General features: G+C 39.6%; 4 long non-coding RNA genes across 4 annotated transcripts in view; all 4 read right to left on the bottom strand.

Annotated features, from left to right (window-relative positions):
- Nucleotides 1-1962: 1962 nt before the first annotated feature.
- LOC147567051 (uncharacterized) lies at nucleotides 1963-2738 on the bottom strand. Its single transcript, XR_015237535.1, has 2 exons — nucleotides 2514-2738; nucleotides 1963-2144 (listed from the first exon to the last, which is right to left on the bottom strand). It is a non-coding gene; the product is annotated as an uncharacterized LOC147567051 (long non-coding RNA).
- Nucleotides 2739-6766: 4028 nt separating this feature from the next.
- Nucleotides 6767-7529, bottom strand: LOC147567050 (uncharacterized). The gene is made up of 2 exons (XR_015237533.1): nucleotides 7323-7529; nucleotides 6767-6952 (listed from the first exon to the last, which is right to left on the bottom strand). It is a non-coding gene; the product is annotated as an uncharacterized LOC147567050 (long non-coding RNA).
- A 3764-nt stretch (nucleotides 7530-11293) lies between these two features.
- LOC147567048 (uncharacterized) overlaps nucleotides 11294-22835 on the bottom strand; it is a 30598-nt gene continuing 19056 nt past the window's right edge. The window contains exon 2 of the long non-coding RNA XR_015230663.1: nucleotides 11294-12154. This is a non-coding gene — a long non-coding RNA (uncharacterized LOC147567048). The remainder of the gene's footprint in view (nucleotides 12155-22835) is intronic.
- On the bottom strand, nucleotides 19529-22673 carry LOC147567049 (uncharacterized). Its single transcript, XR_015230662.1, has 4 exons — nucleotides 22346-22673; nucleotides 21869-22106; nucleotides 21379-21472; nucleotides 19529-20022 (listed from the first exon to the last, which is right to left on the bottom strand). It is a non-coding gene; the product is annotated as an uncharacterized LOC147567049 (long non-coding RNA).

Below are 22835 nucleotides of genomic sequence, written 5' to 3'. Positions count from 1 at the left end.
TTTGGGCCTTCGGAGGGCCTGACTCAATATCGGAAAAAAATTTGTTTAACTTTTAATGATTTCTCAAATCAATTTCAAGAAAAACCCTTTTCGGGCCTTCGGGTGGCCCAAAATAATTTCGGTAATATTTGGGTGGACACGGGAGAAAAATTGGTTTTTCGTCGGAAAAACTCCCACTGGGGTCAAAACCAGAAAAACTTAGCCCTTAGCCCGAGACCTATCTCGGAATGGCCCGGGACAAGCCTTGGCGAAGGTCTGAGACCATCTCGGCCCAAGCCCATGGGCTTCTCTCGGCCAAACCTAAAGACATGCATTGGAACAAGCCAATCATGTCTCGGCCATGGGCCAGCATGCTCTGGCCCGAGCCAATCATGTCTCGGCCATGGGCCAGCATGCTCTGGCCCGAGCCAAGTGCTCCTTGACCTGGGCCTGACTTGTTCTGGCCCATAAGGGATGGGACGTGTCCCTGGTCGCGTCGGACTAGACGCATCCCTGGTCGCGGCCCAGACGCTTCCTGGTCTGGCCGACCAGTTTTAGGAACTTTTAAAGTTCCTTCTTTCTTTTTTTTTCTTTTGCTATTCTCAATAGCTGCTGTCCCAGTCTTTTAGAAACCATCTAAAATCCAAAATTTGATTTTCAAGAAACTTCTAAATTATGAAAATCTCTACCTTTTGAAAACTCTTATCAAAACCGAAATCAATCAAAATCGAATCATTTGAAACTCTTTTCAATCATCAACTTTGAAAACAATTTGAATAACTTTAAATCACATTGAAACTAAACAAATTGATGCCTAAAACACTTTTACACCCATCTATCTATCTAATCAAGCTTAGATTGGTCAGAAACTTAGTCAAAATTAGCTATGTCCAAGAGGCTCTGATATCACTGTGGGGTTATGGAGTCTCCTAGTGTTGTTAGCGGAATCTCAGACATTTAATGTTCAACACTAGTATCACAGGATCTCGTGCATGAGCTAATAATTATAATTAAGTTAACTAGTTTAGTGATTACCTGCTTAATTGCTAGTTTTTCCCTCGGACCTTTCCAATCAGAATGCGAAGCCCAAGAACTCAGATTGTTGGTCCTCTACTCGAGACACCTGAATGATCAACTTGCTCTCCCACCTTGTTGCTAGCTAGAACTTCGATGGTGGTTTGATGAAGAACACTTTTTCTTTGACTAGATAGATAGTTTGGGAATTATCTCTATTTCTTTCTCTACTTGATGTTGTAGAGCTTGAAAGCTTCTTGAGAATTTTCCACTCCTTATGCCAGTCTTAAAAAACCTTATATAGAACCCTAAGTTAGGATCCCATTCCAATTAGGTTTCCTAAAAATCCCTTTTGAATAAGATTTAGAGTTTTCACAAAAATAGAAACTAGTTTCTATTTCTTGTTACCCTAACTTCTGGCCGGTCAAATCTACCCTTTTCGGCCAACCAAAGCTGGCCCCTTTTTGGGCCTAAAACCTTCTTTTTGTTGCCCGACCCAAATTCCCCTTTTCGGGCCTTTTGTATTATCTTAGCCCAAACTTCCTTTAGGTTTTAGGGAGATATCTATGGGTGTCACCCATGATTATATGTAATATCACCCATGTAGGATCCGGTCGAAGTTAGCTGCAAATTACCCCGTAATTCGACGATCGTAATTGGTTTCTAGCTAAGCATATTACGATCCTTAAACCGTCCGGACTTGAGGATCTTCTTCATAAATTGTCCTATCCGACAAATTGCTCGCATTGCGTCTTTGGTCGAAGGACATCTCCTTCAGATATATGATTAATTGCACCCCTTATTTTTGGAAGTTGTACTAATTCTTTTTTGTTGAAAAGAAATAGTACTACTTGGTTCATTATTAAAAATTAGGAACTATTCCTCATTCGTAGATGAATCAAGTGTTTAGGCGCTATGATGCATATTTGAAATTTCTATTTCGTAATAAATTCTAGAAGAGATAATAACTTCATAAGGAAAGTACTTTATCATTTCCATAAATTAAGTAACATTATAACCCATCTTATTGAAAACAGTACAACTCCATTTATAGTTGAAGATGAGAAACTATTCTCCTTTTATTGATGAAACTAAGACTCTAGCCACCGAAGGACATTTTTCATAGCATTCAGTAAGACAAGTATATTTTTCTGCAAAGAAAAAAACATCACCAATTTAGACGACAAGAAGTTAGTAATAGCAGTATACATGGGTGGTCGACATGTTTTTTTTTGTTTTATTTTATTATTATACAGAGAAAAATTCTAGGTTTGTCTATTCGAGAGACCAGACATACCCATTATAAAATAAAATATCTAACTATTCAGCAAAGAGATGTCTTATTAAGTTTTGAAGGCCCCTCCGTTAATTTAAAGGGAAGTTTGCTGCGGAAGAAGGCGCCTTTAACCCTTATGACTGTCTTTAAGACATTCGTACATCGAATACATATATTATGCCATTTCAAACAAAAGAAAATAAATTGGTTTTGAAAATGAATAGAGGGATGAGGAGATAGATACCATCACCAGTGATGCCACTACATTGCTTGAGGCACTGCCCAACACATTCGGCTCGATCCTGGGCTGAAGTTTGTTGAATAAACATTGCCATCACAACAAATACAACCAGAAACGTCACAATTGTATTTCTCATTTCAGTCGACATCTTACTCTAATAAAATTTGATTCTTAAATTTTTGTTTGCTTAAGCTTTTATCTTATGGGGTAATTTATAGGATTGAAGTCTAAGGAATGTTAGTGAAAGTGAGAAAATATTTTTCAAAAAACAAAATCAAATAGATTTTCCTTATCTAAAACAAAATCATTAGGATTTTCTCTTTTATTAATTACATTTTTACAAAAGACAAATCATTAAGATTTTCTCCTTAATTAATTACATTTTTAAAAATAACTTGCCTAACATGTGCAGTTAGGGCCAAACTAAGTCATTAACTCTTCTTATTTAAAACAAAATCATTGAGATGTGCTCTTTAAATTACACTTTCATAAGAGGCTTGCCTAACATGTGCAGTTAGGGTCAACTTAAGTCATTAACTCTTTCTTAGATTATCATATAATAACTCAACTAATATACAATTGGTCCGAATTAATTCGAAAAATATTTCTCTAGAACTTTTGATTAAATCAGTTATTTTCTAGTTTATTTGTGGGACGAAACTTTCCTCATTGTATGAAAGTTTCAAAAGTATTTATGAATGCATCATAAATGACCAGGGAAGGTAGAGAGGATGCGGCCTGTCACAGAGCACACATAGGCGCACCAAACAACAACGACATCTTGGGCCGGACAACACCTAGAACAACCCAAAACAACAAAATAATGTTTTAGCGCATGGTATAAAGATAACATAATGATGCCGACAAAATTTCTCCGACACTATCAACATTATTCTAGTTTATTACGTAAAATAGCAAATGCATGATGAACTCAAGCCTCTAACTCTAAAACCAACGATAACATATACAATTATGGAACAAAATGTGTGGAGTCAAACTCTTAACCTACATAAGTGAAAATTGGACCCCATGCATCAGGCTTAGTTATTTTTCGTTTTAGGTAAGAGTCATAAGAGTTTGCATCACTGAAATTAATTTAAAGATGGAATAATTACCCATTCAATGATTGAGATGTAAAAGCATTACGTATAATACGAATGAAGAAAATTCTAGAAAAATGTTTAAAATGTTAGTCTCCTAATTTAAGTAATACATGAGAATCAAGGAAATGCTAAAGAAATGTTAAAAATTTGGTTAACATAATGTAATAAGTTTTTTTAACTTAAAAGTATTTTTGAGTGTAAGTATATAATTGTGCTTTTGGAATAAATAAAATGCTAGAAATTTTTTTAAAATTCTATTATATCTAAGAATGTTGTTAGAACCAATAAGATGCTAGATATATAATGAAATTTATTCACCGTATCTAACTAATTCAAAACATGTGCCACACATATTATGCTAATAGAATCAGTAGAATGTTAGAAAAATACTGAAAATGTTAGAAAAATAAATATCAACTTACATAATGTTTTTTCTATGAAAACTAGATTATAGTGATGGAAAATTTAATTTATTTTCTTACGAAAAAGTGATAAAAAGTGTTCCATTCAAGTATATTATTAGAATTAAATTAATGTTTTAAGAAGATTCCAACTTCAATCAACATATATACAATTTTCATAATAATTTTCAAGATAAAATAGTTTGTAGAGATAGAAACGTTGAGAACAAAGAGAGATAAAAAGCAAATCACAAAGTCCTACTTTCATGAAGTTGTAAAAACATAGAGAGAGATAAAGGAATCTCATTTTTATGACAAGAACGACTGATTTGGTATGTTAGTTTTGACTAATATAAATTTTGGAAATAAATATTGACAAACTATTTATTAACTCAACCTCATGAAACCACTGGTTTACTATAAGTTAAAATATATTTAGAAAAGGATAATAATGAGAAAAAATAAATGGCTTGAAGCATGGGGTCCACCAAAAATTACACTTTTTGAATTTTGGTATTATAACGTTTATTGATTTAGGAGTGGATATTGTTGGTTATGGAGTCTCCTAGTCTTGTTAGCGGAATCTCAGACATCTAACGTCTAACACTAGTATCCTGGAGTCTCCAGATCTGCCGGCCCTATAAGGGCACCCGACCAACTAAGGCCGACCCGTTTTTGGGCCAAAAACCTTCTTTTAGTTGTCCGACCCAAATTCCTTTTTCGAGCTTTTTGTACTATCTTTGCCCAAACTTCTTTGGCCTTAGGGAAATATCTATGAGTCTCACCCCTCTAGACATATCATCTGATCAAATTTCCATTCTTTGGTGTAACGCGTATGGGCAAAAATACGCACAGAGTGCCCCAAGAAATTCACGATTAATGGGCTTAATCGGTGACCAAGACCATGAACTAATGGCTAATGGGCCCTACCCATTTATCTTCGGACACCCTGAAGCAACGCCAAAGTAAATAAGCACTTTTAGCCCTGGAAGAAGAGGTCCGCCCTCCCCTCCTCACCAGGTTGAAATACGTAACCATTTCCAGTCCTGGAAGAAGAGGTCTGCCCTCACCTTCTCAGCAGACCTAAGTACGAAAGCACATCCAACCCTGGATAAAGAGGTCCGTCCGCCTTCAACTCCTCAATGGACCTCCTATCGTATATCCGTTAGAGAGACGTTACAGTCATTCAAGATGACAATATCCCGGATATATCCATTAGGGGGTTACGAAGTTTATATTAATGGTGACAACCCATGCGTTACCACCATTAAAGATGACAACTCATCATTGGGTAACGGTCGACCCAAGACACTATAAAATGATATAACCAAGAATGACGCAGATCATCTGGTCATCGCCGAACATACCCCATATTCCACTAACATCGCTCTCAAGCACTCCAAGATCATCAGGTTCTGAGTGAATACATCGACTACTAGTCATCAAACTTCACACTAAAACACTCGATCATCGAATACTCAACACCACTTTCTCTCTCCACAGAGGAATCAACCAGGTGTCTACGACACTTCTACCACTAGTCATCGTCCTATTCCTACTCTGTGATCGACTAATCAAATATCCATTAAACCACATACGACTGATCAAAAGGAGGTCGACACATATTTCCCTCTCCTAACGATCACTCATTAAAGGAGGTCGGCCTACATTCAAAGGAGGACGACCTATCTTTATCTCTCCTACGACTACTCATCAAAGGAGGTCGACCTACAATCAAAGGAGGACGACCTATCTTTATCTCTCGTACGACTACTCATCAAAGGAGGTCGACCTACATTCAGAGAAGGACAACCTATCTTTATTTATCCCGACGACCACTCATAAAGGGATGACGCCATGTCTCTCTCTCTCTCTCTCTCTCTCCTGACGAAGTAAACAAACTACTTTATCTCAACAGAGTTGTCTCATCCACGAGGAGTACTGTGACACACCCTCTCTCCAACAAGTTAGTCAATCCGTAGAGAGCGAGCTCGGACACTCTACGAGTCGTGGTTAAACTCCGATCATTATCCAACCAACGGTAACGTTCACAGGTTAATATCCACGTATACATTACTTCTCTTGCAAGCTTATTGACTTGGCCGTCGGAGCCCCCTTAGGTCGGCACCATCCCGGTGTCCTAAGGGACTTACGGTCACGTGTGTTCGTGTCTCTTTTGTCACAGGTTAAGCCCAAAGACGTCGTCGGTGCCCACAAAAATATTAACAGGTGGAGGTTCGACGTTCGGTCAACGACTCGGTCCAACTGACTTCTTGACTCGCGATTTCCTACCCTCACATAACGCGACGTAAGATCCGACCAAAGTTAACCGCGGATTACCCTGTAATTCGACGATCGTAATTGATTTCTAGCTAAACATTACGATCCCTAAATCGTCCAAACTTAATGATCTTCTTCATCAATTGTTCTATAGCATCTTTGGTCGAAGGTCATCTCCTTCAGATATATGATTAATTACAACCCCTTTTTTTGGACCTTAGACTCAAAAATTCGAAATTCATTTGAATAAAATTAGGACTGCACATCTTGGTAAGAAATTCAATTCCACTGTTAAAACAAACAAAAGAATAATAAGTGTAACATTATCACCCATCTTATTGAAAGTAGTACCAATTTTTTTTGTTCAAAAAATTAGGAACTATTCCTCTTTCATTGATGAATCAAGTATTTAGGCGCTATGATGCATATTTGAAATTTCTATTTCGTAATAAATTCTAGAAGAGATAATAACTTTCATAAAGGAAGTATTTTATTATTTCCATAAATTGTCAAGTAACATTATAACCCATCTTATTGACAATTATACAACTTCATTTATAGTCGAATATGAGAAACTATTCCCCTTTTATTGATGAAATTAAAACTCTAGCCACCGACGGACATTTTTGATAGCATTCAGTAAGACAAGTATATTTCTCTGCAAAAAAAAAAAAACACCAGTTTAGACGACATGAAGTTAGTAATAACAATATACATGGGTGGTAAACATGATTTTTTTTGTTTTTACTTTTTATTATTATACAGAGAAAAATTCTAGGTTTGTCTATTCGAGAGACCAGACATACCCATTATAAAATAAAATATCTAAGTATGCAGCAAAGGGATGTCTTATTAAGTGTTGAAGGCCCCTCCGCTAATTTAAAGAGGAGTTTACTGCGGAAGAAGGCGCCTTTAACCCTTATGGGTGTCTTTAAAACATTCGTACATCGAATAGATATATTATGCCATTTAAAAAAAAGAAAAGAAATTGGTCTTGAAAATGAATAGAGGAACGAGGAGATATATACCATCACCAGTGATACCACTACATTGCTTGAGGCACTGGCCGACACATTCGGCTCGATCCTGGGCTGAAGTTTGTTGAATAAACATTGCCATCACAACAAATACAACCAGAAACATCACAACTGTATTTCTCATTTCAGTCGACATCTTACTCTAATAAAATTTAATTCTTAATTTTTTGTTTTGCTTAAGCTTTTATCTTATGGGGTAATTTATAGGATTGAAGTCTAAGGAATGTTAGTGAAAGTGAGAAAATCTTTTCAAAAACAAAATCAAATAGATTTTTCTTATCTAAAACAGAATCATTGGGATTTTCTCCTTTATTAATTATATTTTTAGAAAAGACAAATCATTAAGATTTTCTCCTTAATTAGTTACATTTTTATAAATAAGTTGCCTAACATCTGCAGTGTAACGCCCCAAGTCCTAGTTTCCACGTCGGCCGCCATGAAAACCAAGATATAGGGCATCCCGCCACGGAATCATAATGTAATAAACATGAAAGCCAAATAAAAGGCAATAAAATGTATTATGGAGCTCATAAGAAATCACAAATCAAAGTAATGAAGAATATATTAAATAATAATCCTTGGAGTGTCCGATTACATCAATGGCAAATGAGTCCGAAAGGAAATACTACGAATCGGAGAAAAGAAATCCAAACAACTACCTTATCTCGAAAGGAAAAGCTACGAAAGAAACTCTGAGCTGACGAATTGAGATCAAACTGGTGGAAATCCCCAGTCTCTGTCACTTGAAAAAAATAGTAGGCTGGGTCAGAACCCAGCTAGTAGATTTCCAATTACGTAAGGTCTAAATAGACCAATTCAACAGCAAAACCAAGTATCGAACAGAAGACAGACAATAACATAGTCTATTGTGTTACACCTTCCATGTCAACACCACTAAAGTCAAACTGTTACACAGTTGAAGAGATTCAAACAATACAACTTCCCTTTTGAAGTAGTATAACCAATTTTCAGGTCCACGAGATAGCTTCACTTAGCATCCGTGTTTGCATCGACTTAAACCTCTCAATAAATCATGGATACCTCCCAAAAACGGGCTCCGTGCAATACGAGCACAATACAACACGAGCCCTTAACATATGAGCATGAGGCAAGCCAACCTCAAGTTGGTAACTTACTTCTCAAACTAGAAGAATGTGGTCCACAAGAATGAACTTGTGTTTGTAGGGTTTTGTGTATCCTATACACTAACTAGTGTTGTAAGCGGAATCTCAAACATCTCATGTTTAACACTAGATTGCCCAGGATCGACATGCATAAACTAATCAATGAACTAGAGAGGGATAAATACCTTAACGCGTTTTTCCCTCGAACCATTCCAATCGCATGCAAAGATCGAGAGCTCCAACTGTAGCTCCTCTACTTGAGACACCGAGTGAATAGACTTGATCTCCCTTCCTTTCAGACTGCTAGGACTTACTAGAAGGTTGAGAAGAACTCTTCTTCTTGACTAGATTGATAGAATGGGAACTTTTTCTCCATATTCCTCTCTCTCCAATAGCTGTATATTCAGAGAGAGAGAGAGCTGTATATTTTTCCTTAGAGAAAAATCCACACCTTTTCTGTTCTCAACTGACCCAATATATAGACAAACCCTAATTAGAATCTCATTCAGATTAGGTTTTCTATTTTCTGGGTCACAGAAAAGATAATTACCAAAATACCCTTTTTGGGGTATTTTGATAATCCCTTTAAGTGTGGCCGGCCAGGGCAGCCCACTATGGGCCTTATGTGGCCGGCCCACTTACTCTGGTCGGCCATCTCATGGCCGGCCCAAAGAGCCTTCCTTCTATCTTGTCCCGAATCTCCATTCGGACCCTTTCGGCCTTTCCAGTTGAATCCCATCCAACTTTAGCCAGTTCCGGTCTAGTCAAATCTCTCCGATCAAGCTACCACTCTTATGTGTAACCCGTTGTAGGATCCGGTCTATGTTAGCCTCGAATCAACTCCTTGATCCGACGATCGTAGTTGGCTTCTAGCAAAGCATTACGACCCCTAATTGGACCGGACTGGATGATCTTTACGTGTGGTCATCGTTATCCTAACTGACAAATTGATCACATTGCCACCTTGGTCGAAGGACACTCCTTCGGAAGGACATCTCCTTCAGACCGAACGGATAAATCCTTCAGTCTCCCACTTGTACTTAGAACAAGTGCAATGCTCGATTCCCATGTTGCTTAGTATCCCATCTGATACGTCACACCGTTCAGACTTTCTTGATCCAGAGAACAACTGTCAAATCAAATGATTAACTCTTAATCCATTTGAGTGCGGCCACACATTTTCCAGTTGCTTCTCCTCAAGTGGCCCGGAGATACTTATTCCTAACTTAATAGGAGGACATCATCCAGTCTTGTACTCCCACTTAACTTCATGTCTATCCTGTCTCCCCCAGTATGCTGCCTTTATAACCTCCTTTTACGGCGCGGCGTTTGACAGTACCAAAGTTCGACATTCCTTACATAAGATGAGTGGAGCACTCATGTTTACGGAATCTCTCCAATCTTGCCTATGAGAGTTTGTGACGTTTTTCAACTCCTTGAAAAACTCTCATCTTTGGGTTATCCAGTGTAGATTCCCCAATCATACACTCATGTAATTGACTTAAATACCATATTCCTATAGCCCATGGAACTGCGCTATCAGTCAATTCCCATGCTAGTCTTCTTGAGTCATTGTTGTCCATGCAATGACCTGGACTAGGGACTGAATAATGAATCTATTCCATGTTCACTTAGTAGGGTTCCATTTACCAGATCACGTATCTGATAAACCTACCTGGAATGCTTCATTATGTTTGGACTGTCAATTAAACACTAAACTATTATTTAATGACAGAAATAATTTATTTATTTCTTTTATTGAATGTAGCTAATTGATTACATGAAACTCATTTCATTAATCCAATTACAACTTAAAGCCATTCATCGATGCGCTTTATACCTATGCCCCTCCTATGACTCTCATACTTGGGCTGAGGCAGTGGTTTAGTTAACGGATCGGCAACGTTGTCGTCCGTATCGACTTTGCAAATGACCACATCCTTTCGCTCAGTGATTTCCCTAATCACGTGGTACTTCCTTAGGATATGTTTAGATTTCTGGTGTGCCCTTGGTTCCTTAGCCTGGGCGATAGCTCCATTGTTGTCACAATATAGAGTAACCCCATTTTCTATGCTAGGAACTACACCAAGTTCGGAGATAAACTTCTTTATCCAAACTCCTTCCTTAGCTGCTTCCGAAGCGGCAAGGTATTCTGCTTCTGTGGTAGAGTCTGCTACAGTAGTCTGCTTTGAGCTCTTCCAGCTTACTGCTCCTCCGTTTAGACAAAAGACATAACCCGACTGCGATCGGAAATCATCTCTGTCCGTTTGGAAGCTCGCATCCACATGGCTGATGCACCCGAAAAGGTTGCAAACCCAAGCGGAGGTATCAAGTAGTAATCCGGCAAAGCCGGGATCGATCCAAGGATAGGAATGTAGCTTGGATATCGAATGGTCTTATTCGTCGGTTTAGATATCAAAGGCTTAGTTAGACAAAAGCGAGAATAAACGAAGATAATGAGAGGTTTTTAAACGCATAAGCAATAAGAGAATAAAACAAGTAAAACAAACTAAATATCAATGTAAGAGGGCGAGAGAGATTCGAGAGAAAAGTCGAAGGAACAAGAGTCGGGAACAACGAGTGAGAGAAGTGTCGAGGTCCGGGAATCCGTTGTGGTGAACCTACAACTATGTACGGTCTAATCGAATGGATTGATACAAACCTAGTCTCGATTCCTAAGGAGGATGTTCATAAGCACTACGTATGTCCGGAGATAATACTTAGTCAAATAAACTTCCTAAACGAATAAAACCGAATCGTCGATCACATTGCCTAATCGATTAACTATGCGAAGTACTTGATAAGACACATGAAAACAAATTAAACAAGTAATCGAAATAAGAGAACATCAATTTATTATCAAAACATTAAATCATCACATAGATAATCACGAATTCATCACATTTCATCTCATATAATCGACACACTAAAGTTAGCTAACATGGCGATTGAATAAGAAATGGAAAGGAAATGGTGAGAGAATCCCCCTTTTTCGATGTGGTTCGAGGCTAAGATCGTCGGAAAATATGAGTCTTTAAGGTTCAGCCGATCTCCCATTAGCAAATTCTGGGTTCCCCATAGCGACCACCATCATCTTCTCCATTTAGAACACAACCTCCATTAAAGCTAAACCCTAGCTTTCTCTCTCTAGCAATCTTCAACCAAAACCAAATCAAACCATATAGGAAGCTAGATCAAGACATGGGGAGCAAAAGCCCTAAGGTTTCGGATCAAAAAGGTTGCCGGAATACACAAGAAAAACCGGCTAAAGAGATGAAGATTCCGGCCAAAACCCTAGGTGTATCCGGCAAGAAGCTGCTGTCCCGACAAGAAGCTGCTGTTCCGTGCGCGTCTAAGGTGCTGTCCCGAGCTGCAGCTGCTGTCCCGTGATGCTCCTATGCCGTCTCGAGCTATGCACGCGTCCCATGGCCAGATCCCGAGCTGCTCGTGCTGGAGAAGCTGCTGTTCGGCCGTTCTTTAGCTGTCCCGTGCTGCTGTTGACGCATCCTTGGTCGTCCGTGTAGCTGCTGGTCGCTGCTGTTCCTCCTCCCGAGAGCTGCTGCCGGAAGCAGCCCGAGCTGCTGTTGAAAGCAGCCCGAGCTGCTGTGAAGACAGCAACTCGGCCGGCTAAGCTAGGCCGGCCTAGTGTGCTGGCCGGCCTATGCTTGGCCGGCCCTCCTCCTTCTTCCTTCTCTCTTTCTAGCTCTCAACCCTTTCTAACCTTCAAGCACAAAAACCCTAAAGTTCCTAGCCTCTTCTTCCTCCCTTTCTTGCTTGGTGAAGAAAATGATGAATAGTGTCTTCCCCCTCTCTTTTTACTCAAACCCTAGACTTAGTCAAGACTTGACTTTGACTCAAACTTGAGTCCATAAAGGGGGTGCCCATATATTTTCAACTCTTTTCTTCTTCTTTGGTTTATGTGGGCTTTGGGCATGGTTTTGGGCTTGATTTAGAAATCAAGAGGTGCCTCCATCTTGTCTCTACATTAAAACCAAGGGAAGTGCCTTCAAGAAAAGACCTTGGCTTCTTTCTTTCATAACTTTCCCGTCCGAACTCCGAATCAACTTCCGTTTTCACCGTCGGACTCGTCATTGACTTCACTTGTTGTTTGACTTCTGATTTTGACCAAAATACCCCTGGTGCTCTTTTCTTCCCGTTTGCCGCATAAGATGAAAATGTGATAATTCGCTCTCTTTATTCCGAATTACATGCCAAACCCCAAATAAACTACCTAGCAATAAAAACACATACATAATTAGAAATAAAACTCGAAAAGAACTAACTAATCAAAGTTAAGTGACCTAAATGTAGCATTTTCACGCCACATCCACGATTAGTTCGTCTTTCCCGCCATACACCAAGAAGTGATCCTTAGTCCTTCTCAAGTACTTCAGGATATTTTTAGCTGCGGTCCAGTGTTTCTCACCTGGATTAGATTGGTAACGACTACACATACTCAAAGCATATGAGACGTCTGGGCGAGTGCAGACCATGGCGTACATGATAGATCCTATTGCCGAAGCATAAGGCACCTTCTTCATGTGTGCTAGCTTATCAGGATCTCGGGGACACTGAGTCTTGCTAAGCGTCGTACCATGTGTCATGGGTAGGAATCCTCTCTTAGAGTCTTCCATCTTGAACCTCCCAAGAACCTTATCTATATAAGTCTCTTAACTAAGTCCAATCATCCTCCTCGATCTATCTCTATAGATCTTGATGCCCAATATATATTCTGCATCTCCTAGGTCTTTCATTGAAAAACACTTCCTAAGCCACTCTTTCACGGAGTCAAGCATAGGAATGTCATTTCCAACGATCAGTATGTCATCCACATACAGGACCAAGAAAACTAGGTTGCTCCCACTAACCTTCTTGTATACACAAGATTCCTCTTCATTCTTCAGAAAACCAAACTCTTTGATTTTCTCGTCGAATCGAAGATTCCAGCTCCGACTTGCTTGCTTCAACCCGTAGATGGACCTTTGAAGCTTGCAAACTTTTCCAGCATTCCCGGAATCCTCAAAACCCTCAGGCTGTGTCATGTACACATCCTCTTCCAGTTTACCGTTCAGGAAGGCGGTTTTGACATCCATTTGCCAAATCTCATAATTGTAATGAGCTGCAATTGCTAGAATAATCCTAATGGACTTAAGCATCGTGACAGGGGAAAAGGTTTCTTCGTAGTCTATACCCTGGACTTGTCTGTAACCTTTTGCCACCAGTCTAGCTTTGAAAACGCTCACGTTTCCATCCTTGTCTGTTTTCATCTTGAAAATCCATTTGCATCCTATGGGTTTTACTCCATCGAGCAAATCAACCAAGTTCCAAACTTGATTCTCAGACATGGATTCCATTTCGGATTTCATGGCTCCCAGCCATTTTTCGGAGTCTGGGCTCGTCATAGCTTCTTCGTAGGTGCTGGGTTCATTATCCTCTACCAACAACAACTCTTGTCGTTGAGATAACTCAATCAGCCTTGCGGACCTACGCGGGGCTTGAACAACAGGTGAGACACTCTCAACTTCTTGAGGGTTCTCCTGCGAATCACATTCGCTTTGCGCGGGAGGATCTCCGAGATCTACCATCTCATCCCCTCTTTCCTCTTCTATCGGCTCATAATAGTTAGGAATCGCGACTTCTGACATCGGTGCAACGGTGCCAGTTTGTTGCTCAGCTCGAACCTCTTCGATCTCTATATTTCTCCCACTTGTCTTCTTGGAAAGGAACTCCTTTTCAAGGAAGACACCATCACGAGCAACAAACACTTTGTTCTCTGACGGGTTGTAGAAGTAATACCCCTTTGTCTCTTTCGGATAACCGACGAAGAGACACTTGTCTGATCTTGGTGCTAGTTTATCTCCTTGTAAACGCTTTACATAAACATCGCAACCCCAGACTTTGAGAAAAGACAACTTTGGAACCTTTCCAGTCCACATCTCATGTGGCGTCTTTTCTACAGCTTTTGACGGAGCTCGGTTAAGTGTGAAAGCAGCCGTTTCTAGAGCATACCCCCAGAAAGTGTTAGGAAGATCGGCTAAGTTCATCATCGATCGAACCATGTCCATCAATGTTCGATTCCTCCTCTCGGACACACCGTTCATCTGCGGTGTTCCTGGAGGAGTGAGTTGTGAAACTATTCCACAACTCCGAAGATGATCCTCAAACTCTTGACTCAAATACTCACCACCTCGATCCGATCGAATAGCTTTTATTTTCTTGCCAAGCTGATTCTCTACTTCATTCTTGAATTGTTTGAACACTTCAAACGATTCCGACTTATGCCTCATTAGATACACGTAACCATATCTAGTGAAGTCATCAGTGAACGTTATGAAGTAGCCATAGTTACCTCTCGCAAGTGTACTCATAGGTCTGCATACATCTGTATGTATCAGTCCTAAGGGTTCACTCACCCGATCTCCTTTCCCCTTGAAGGACGATCTTGTCATCTTGCCCACTAAGCATGGCTCACATGTATCGTATGATTCCAAATCACACGATCCCAGAAGTCCATCTGCATGAAGCTTCTGCATGCGTTTCATGTTAATGTGACCCAAACGACAATGCCAGAGATAGCTTTGGTTAGAATCATGAGTACGAAGCCGTTTCGTGTCTATGTTCAGGACTTCGTCTTCTATGTTCACAACATAAAGACCATTACGCAGCTTAGCACTGGTATAGAACATCTCACCCTTGTATAAAGAACAACTCTTGTCCTTTATTATAGCGTGATATCCCTCTTTGTCTAACACCGACGTAGAGATGATGTTCCTCGATATAGTCGGTACGTAATAGCAATTACGTAGCACTAATATCAACCCAGTCTCTAAACTGAGCTCGAAAGTTCCTACAGCCACAGCAGCAACTCTTGCCTTGTTTGCGACTCGTAGAACCATCTCGCTCTTTGTCAGATACCTGACCTCCTTGAGCTCATCTAATTCTGAAATTATGTGTGCTCCACATCCGGTATCATATACCCATGAGGGAGAGTCAGCCATATCTGCCAAATTGACCTCTATAACATAGGCACCGACTTCCACTTCCCTTTCTGGTAGCTCTATTACGCTTTCTTTCTTTGAAGCATCGAGAACTCTTCTCTGATCTTCCTCCCAATCTAGAAAGTCGTATAGATCTCTATCTAAACGTGAACTAATCCTATTTGCCATCTCTACTCTACAGAAACAAAATAAGGATTTTGCTAAGTACTACATTCAATGTTTACGCAAAAACACTTTTTGCCATATTATTCAATGAAAAACGTCCCCCTATGAATAATACGATTCCAAGACCCCATTCCTGTGAAGCTAAGCGTACTTTGGCACTGCCCTTAACTTCACCCTCCTGGGTGAGTAACTCCTTACTGATCATATCTCATATGACTCTTGGTTGATGAATAACACTTATGTGTTAAATTCATCCTTTTGCCTCGAAATCCAAAACTCTTTTGCTGACTCGATGAGAATAACCATTTAGACAGGTAGACCTCTTCATAGGTCTACCCGTATTGTCCCGAGGTAAAAGATGGCACCCTGCTTTGGCATGACCCACCATCGATGAACAAGGGCGCAACAGGTGTCTTAATCTGGGTAGGCATTACTCAAAATTCTTTTTGGGGACTCTTACGTTTTTGTTTGCATGCATTACTGTGAACTCTAACATAATCATACACCACACAAAACGTAAATAAGTAAATGCGCGCGAGAAAATAAATCAAGCAGATATGATCCTAGTATGGCCCCTAACCTAAAAGATCTAATCTTCTTAGGTTCTTTGCTTGTTTAGCCTCCGTTCGCCTGGATCTCCATCCTCGAACATCCATTGAATTCTCCCACTCGAACCACGATCTCATCCTTTGGCTCTTCAATGGACTCAATTGTACCTTTAAACTCTAATTACAAGACTCAACGATTCGCAGATCGTATAAAACTTGAAATTAAATTAATTACATCGGGCACCCATCCGTGCTTAAAAACAAGATAGAACAATTCTATGGCCATACTAGAACCCGCATTCACATCCATACATACATAATAATATGACACTCATAAAACACCCAAGTATGTATGAGATTCGCTTACTCAGGTCGAATCTAAGTTTGCTATGTTCTAGATAGCTTTTCGGGAGATACTACCGACATCTCTATGTCTAACGTGTCTTAAGTCCCACTAATGGCTCGTTTGGTTTTATCTCAAAAGATTTTGAAATCGTTTTGGAAAAACTCCGACTCAGGCTTTGGTGGGCCCAGGTCGCTTTCGGAAAAAATATGGTCAAAGTCGGAAGAAGAAAATCGAAACCTCCCACTTAAGTCAAGGCCCAAAAGACCCGAGTCTAACTCCAAAGACTTAAGTCAAACTTGGTCAAGGGACCCTTTGACTAGACCTAGTCAAGTCTCGGTCAAGGTCCGAACCAAGGTCGGACCCGGATTGGCACGTTCCAGACCGTGCTGTGTCCCTCGGGTGGTCGCGTCCTGGCCCTAGGCCAGACGCTTCCTGACCTCCGCAGACGCGTCCTAGACGCTCTGCCCAAGCCTATGCTTCTCGGACTCCCAGTCCGAGACAGCTTCTGGTCTCACCAGACGCGTCCTAGACGCGTTCTGGAAGGTCCAGTCCTGGTCGCGTCCGGATTCTCAATCCGAGACGCGTCCGGACTTCTCTCTGTGGTCGCATCTGGACGCGACCTCAGGTGCCTGACGCGGATCCTTCGGGATCCCTGTCCGAGACGCTCTCGGACTCCCAGTCCGAGACGCTCTCGGACGCGTCTTTCTGTCCGAGAAACTCGGACGCGTCCTAATCCGAGACGCTCTCGGATTCCCAATCCGGGAAGGACTGGGACGCGTCCTGGTCAGTCCGGTTTCCTGGACAGCACCCTGTTTTCTTCCAATTTTTCAAAAAATTCCAACTTTTTGCTGCTGTTTTGATGATTCTTCATCCAAAACTCAGCAATTTGAAAACTCTTTTCAAAAAACCATCCACTCTAAAATTTTATTTTGAAAACTCTTTTCAAAAACACCAAATTTTAAAGTCTTCCCATTGAAACTCTTTCAATTTTCTATCCGATTAAGTCTAAATCTAATTTAAACTAATCAATTTCATGTCTAAATCCCTATTTAAACATAAAATCATCTAATCAATCAAGCTCGAATCTAATTCGACTAGTCAGAGATAGTTTCATGCAACCGGCTCGTATGCCACTGAAGGGTTTTGTGTATCCTATACACTAACTAGTGTTGTAAGCGGAATCTCAAACATCTCATGTTTAACACTAGATTGCCCAGGATCGACATGCATAAACTAATCAATGAACTAGAGAGGGATAAATACCTTAACGCGTTTTTCCCTCGAACCATTCCAATCGCATGCAAAGATCGAGAGCTCCAACTGTAGCTCCTCTACTTGAGACACCGAGTGAATAGACTTGATCTCCCTTCCTTTCAGACTGCTAGGACTTACTAGAAGGTTGAGAAGAACTCTTCTTCTTGACTAGATTGATAGAATGGGAACTTTTTCTCTATATTCCTCTCTCTCCAATAGCTGTATATTCAGAGAGAGAGAGAGCTGTATATTTTTCCTTAGAGAAAAATCCACACCTTTTTTGTTCTCAACTGACCCAATATATAGACAAACCCTAATTAGAATCTCATTCAGATTAGGTTTTCTATTTTCTGGGTCACAGAAAAGATAATTACCAAAATACCCTTTTGGGGTATTTTGATAATCCCTTTAAGTGTGGCCGGCCAGGGCAGCCCACTATGGGCCTTATGTGGCCGGCCCACTTACTCTGGTCGGCCATCTCATGGCCGGCCCAAAGAGCCTTCCTTCTATCTTGTGCCGAATCTCCATTCGGACCCTTTCGGCCTTTCCAGTTGAATCCCATCCAACTTTAGCCAGTTCCCGTCTAGTCAAATCTCTCCGATCAAGCTACCACTCTTATGTGTAACCCGTTGTAGGATCCGGTCTATGTTAGCCTCGAATCAACTCCTTGATCCGACGATCGTAGTTGGCTTCTAGCAAAGCATTACGACCCCTAATTGGACCGGACTGGATGATCTTTACGTGTGGTCATCGTTATCCTAACTGACAAATTGATCGCATTGCCACCTTGGTCGAAGGACACTCCTTCGGAAGGACATCTCCTTCAGACCGAACGGATAAATCCTTCAGTGTTTGCATCGATCATCCTATCGAGCCAACCATCGATTACTTATGGATTACAACCGTCAATCTAAATTAGAACTTAAGCCCTGGTCCACTGGGTTGTCCAATATCACATTGACAAACCCGTGTTTGCATCGACCCACATGTCGAGCCAACCAGTCTTAGTTCAATCCATTAATAGATCTCAAGATCATGGTCCACCAAGTTATCTAATATCACATCAATAACTATTGTTTGCAATCGACCCACATGTCGAGCCAACCATTCTTAGTTCCGACAAGCCTATGCTTTCTAGGTTAACAACCTAAAGTAATATATATCACACACAACTATTGCTAGCACTTATGCTCCAATATCATACATATCATCTTATACAATCAATTAAGAATATCAATAACATAAACACAAATAATTCTTAGCATCTAGGCTACTGTCCGGGTGTATTTATACTATATATATGTAACTTTAATAGACTAAGTTGCTTTCCTGGTATATATATACTCCATTAATATAACTATAATGGTCTCACTACAAAAATCAAGGTTATTGCCGACGGCATAAAACCGTCGGCAACTAACAAAAACCGTCGGCAGAAGTGACTACCGACGGCTCAGAAAACGTCGGCTATATAAGAGTCGGGGATACTATTGCCGACGAATCTGCCGACGACAACATACCGTCGGGAGTGGTAGTGCCGACGCTCTCCTAAATACCCACTCCGTCGGCAATTCCGGTTACTTTCCTAGGAATCACATTGTGATGACGACGGTGTATTAGAAATAATTACCGTCGGCAATATTTATCAAAATTACAAAAAAAAAAAATTTACCCGATGTTGCCGCAGGTGGTTTTTAAACTGCAGCAATATATTGAACAATAATAACCTTCCGTTTCATCATAACATAGACATCGAAACAAATTTATAAAACATAAATCTATAGATAAATTTGCCAAATTTTGAACATTTTACAAACGTAAACTATATGTTACTACCAACAACAACAACAACAACATCATTTGTATATAAATGATCAAACTAAATAACTTGACAACGACGATAAACCACAAACCTCACTTGAACAAGTTGGGCCGTGTTGCCTTGTATGTGGTCTTCAACTTCGTGGATGGTGGCCTAACCTTCTTGAAAACCAATGGGAACTTGATATCCTTCTTGTGGAATTGCTTAGTGCTCTCTCTCTTGCAGAGTTTGGCAGGGATGGTTGCTATCTTGATGATTTGGATGCAAGGAGACCTCACCCTGTGACGGGATGCCATCTCGGTGTACATCTGTTCTACACCGCCGTTGAGAGTAGTGTCACGGTATTCCTTGTACATGTTGTGGTACCCTGTTCGGCTTTGGTATCGTAGCCAGATACCATAGTTCTTGATCTTAGTTGGGCTTTTCTCGAAAATCTGCACGAGGAAAGAGAATAAGAACACCCAAACACTAACTGAGACAATAGAAGTATTTAACAGATAAGACACCCAGACATAATTTAGGGTTTAGAACACTATATCAGTGTGATAATCCAGATAGAATAGTTAGTACTTGACTAAACATTCAAGGGGCGCTACTTCTAACCCAAACAGCTAACCATCTCAACATTTAAGAATAAACACTTTAACCATCTTCAGAGTAACACATAGGATATAACAACCTTAGTACTCGTCAAAGATCAAGACTGAAGCATTACTTTTTCCACATTGGTAAACTAAACTTGAAAACCAATATAAGAAATACTTTAAAAGCATTAAACAGAACTACGAGAAGATAATAGACAGGCAAGCTAATATCAAAACAAGAAATGTTAGTTTGCTAAGAAGCCAGTAACGTGAGAGTAAAGGTGAAGCAGAGTGTTCAGCCAACAAGCTGAATTCACATAATATAGGGTGGAGATATTAAACTTAACCAAGAGAACATCCAACATCTCCGAAGTGGCAAAGGGCATTACATCTATAAACTACAGATAAGACAATTGGCATTCTTTTCTTTCAAGGAAATGAATCTTAGGACTGGTTATATGACCCACAAAAGAAACCTAAGACATACCCATTGTCATGGAGCTCAAGCTAATTCCAATGGTGAAAATCACAACAACAATTTAGAAGATAATCATAACTCATAAGCAGCTAAAGAGATGCAATACATACAGAGAAACCCATGAGAGAAAACTAATCCTAAAATATTTTTAATGAAGTCTAGGACATGAAGAAAGGGCACATTCTGCAACACACTAGTCAAGTCTAATAGCAAATCCCTAAAATCTGAAATCAACAAGCTTCTTATATCTAAATCCTAATACACAAAGCAAAGCAATCCAACTACTACTAGGTGAACAACTTTTTGTATATTTATGAGGCAAGTGACATAAAATTCAAAAACTCAACTCCATCTCCAACAAGACCCGCTTCTAATTAGACTCTAAAACATGAAGAAATTCAGAAAAAAACAACAAAGAACAACCAAAATAAACAAAGGGCACATATCACTAACCTCCAAATAAAATGAAACCATCAAATTCAACCTTCAATTTGCCCTATATCTCTTGGTAATCATGGGAACAAAATGTGTAAAACGATATTGTTATTTTGTAATCAAGCCATCTAACAATAGTATATAGTAAAATAAGTACTCATGAATCCATGATATATTTAATGAAGTTAGTACCATGTCTGAATAATACATGCTTATGCTAAAACATGATACATATTTCAAACACAGACCAAGCTAATAAGTAAATGAAAAACAAACAAAGTTGGGAATATTACCTGTAAGATAAGCTATAAATTTTTGCAATTTCTTGATTTCCCCAAAAAACACAAACTCAGAAGCTCCCTCTCTAGCTTAACCAAAGAACAAAAACTGCCAATAAGTAATCCAAACAAAAACAATATGAGTAATTTTCTCAAAAACAACTATAGATTTTTGCAATTTTGAATCATAGTTCATAGATCATAATCATCAGCAGTTGAATATTGTAAATCTTAAATTTGCTATTTCTAACTTTCAAGTGGTCTGTAAACAAAAACTTTTGAGTAATTTCATCAAACAGTTAGGCTGCAACCTAAACCATCTCAACAATTCTGAAAGAGACTCATCAATTTCTTGATGAATTTCTTAAAAGGAGAAGCAAATTTATATCTAAGTCATGATAAATTAGGATCAATAATCTCTATAAATCAAATCATTCAGATTTCAGAGTCTTTTAAAAATTACAGATCGAAGTGATTAGAATGAAATCGAGTATAGAGTACTCACAAGAAATCCGAGTATTCCCAACGTTGGTGTATTCCAAAAATGAAACTTGAGAGAGAAACCGAAATTTAAGATAAAACCCTAGTTGCTTGGCAGCTTGCTGTCGTCGACTTTTCTTTTTGAAAAAGATATGAGAGAAAGTTAAACTTGAAACCCTTACCAGAAATCCTTGAGAGAGGAAGTGGAGATTAAAGATAAACCCTAGAAGAACGAGTAGTTTTCTTCATCTCTATTATTTAACCTGTTAGCAAGTCAAAGAAAAAAATACACAAACTTAACTACTAACCTAATTCGAAGATAATCTGGTGATGACGATGATAAAATATAACCTAAATCGAAGATAATCAAACCTAATGTACATGAAGGAGATAAGTTCACAACCTAACTACACAAAAAAAAAGTATAGAAAAAGGAAGATAAGCTAATGTAAAACAAGAACAAATTAGAACACGATTGATTCATCGTCTTCAATCTATTTACCTGATTGATTCATCGTCTTCAACATCAAGAAACTGGATGGTTTGTGATGGAGAGAGATTGAGGAAACAGGCGATGGAAGAAACAAGAAAACAAGAGATGAAAGAAAGTGGAAAGGCGATATGTAAAAAGAAAGTTATGTCTAGGGCATAAGAGACTTGCGCCGACGAAGAACAAAAATTCGTCGGCGGAGGTCTCAATTGAAAATAGAAACTGGGAAAATATTTCACACCCCCGACGGAAACTGAAATTCTTTCCGTCGGCACAATAAATTTTGCGGTATCATTTTCGCATTGCCGCGAAAATTTCTTCCCAAAAATTTTGGCGCCCATTTGTCGCCGACGGAAAGTAATAAACCGTCGTCTCAGGTTCAACTGCCTACGGTTTTTAGCTCCGTCGGCCCACCCGTAGGCGAAGCGAAAGACCGGGTTGTTACCGTGGTGGTATCTGCCGACGGTATTTTGGTAAGGCGTCGGCATTTGTCTACTTCTCC

Source organism: Eschscholzia californica, unplaced genomic scaffold (genome assembly GCF_041429995.1).
Source record: "Eschscholzia californica isolate CP2 unplaced genomic scaffold, dmEscCali1.0.p SCAF_1, whole genome shotgun sequence".
In the NCBI taxonomy this organism is placed as follows: domain Eukaryota; kingdom Viridiplantae; phylum Streptophyta; class Magnoliopsida; order Ranunculales; family Papaveraceae; genus Eschscholzia; species Eschscholzia californica.
This window is presented reverse-complemented; position numbering and strand designations above follow the sequence as displayed.